Raw genomic sequence first — 1,044 nt, 5'->3', positions numbered from 1 at the left:
CTGAGCTTTGCCAGGGGGTTGGTGGCTCCTGTCTTTCCTCACCCTGGAGTAAACTCAGCTTTTTATTCCATCCTTGATGTTTCAAGGAATAACAACAGATGACCAAAGAAAGAGGTGGACAGGGTGGGTCTCAGGGGAGGGGTAGAGAGGTGCAAGTGTTGGGCAGGGCTGGTCTTAGGGGAGGAGGCAGAGAGGTGTGAGCGATGGGCAAGGTGGGTCTCAGGGGAGGGGCAGGGATGTGTGGGTGGTGGGCAGAGTTGGTCTCAGGGAGGAGGCAGAGAGGTGCGGGCAATGGGTAGGGTGAGTCTCGGGGGGGGAGGCAGAGAAGTGTGGGCACGAGGGTCTCAAGGGAGGGCTCAGAGAGGTGTGGGCAGGGCGGGTCTCAGGGGAGGGGGCAGAGAGCTGTGGGCAATGAGGAGGGCGGGTCTCAGGGGAGGGGGCATAGAGGTGTGGGTGATGGGCAAGGTGAGTCTCAGGGGAGGGGGCAGAGAGGTGTGGGCAGCAGGCAGACCTTGGGGTAGGGGGTGGAGAGGTGCGAGGAGGCCTTGGGGGAGGAGAGGAGCGAGCGAAAGGTGGACCAGCAGGCCTCAGCCAAAGAGGAAGAGCAGGGGTGGGAAGTGGACAAATGGGAGTGAGGGTAGAGCACAGGTAGGGCCTCAAAGGGAGGAGACTGAGGGAAGGGAGTGAAGTGGGGAAACAGCACTATGGTCTGGGCAGGGCTGCCCACAGGATTCAGGGGGCCTGGGGTAAAACATTTTCAGGGGCCTCTTCCATAAAAAAAAGTTGCAATAATATAGAATACTATATTCTCATGGGAGCCCCTGCAGGGCCTGGGACAAATTGCCCCACCTGCCACCCCATTGAATGGCCCTGCCCTCAGCCTCTTCTCCTAAGTCCTCTTCCCCCTAATTATTTTTCATTGCCCTCCCCTAGACTCTCTCCAATTTGTTTCTGTAGTGGGGAGAGGGAGTGTGAAAACAGATGCAATGCTCCAGATGTGGCCTCACCAGTGCTGAACAGAGGGGAATAATCACGTCCCTCAAT

The sequence above is a fragment of the Gopherus flavomarginatus genome, unplaced genomic scaffold (genome assembly GCF_025201925.1).
Source record: "Gopherus flavomarginatus isolate rGopFla2 unplaced genomic scaffold, rGopFla2.mat.asm mat_scaffold_1133_arrow_ctg1, whole genome shotgun sequence".
NCBI classification, from domain to species: Eukaryota; Metazoa; Chordata; order Testudines; family Testudinidae; genus Gopherus; species Gopherus flavomarginatus.
Note: the sequence above shows the minus strand (reverse complement) of the source record.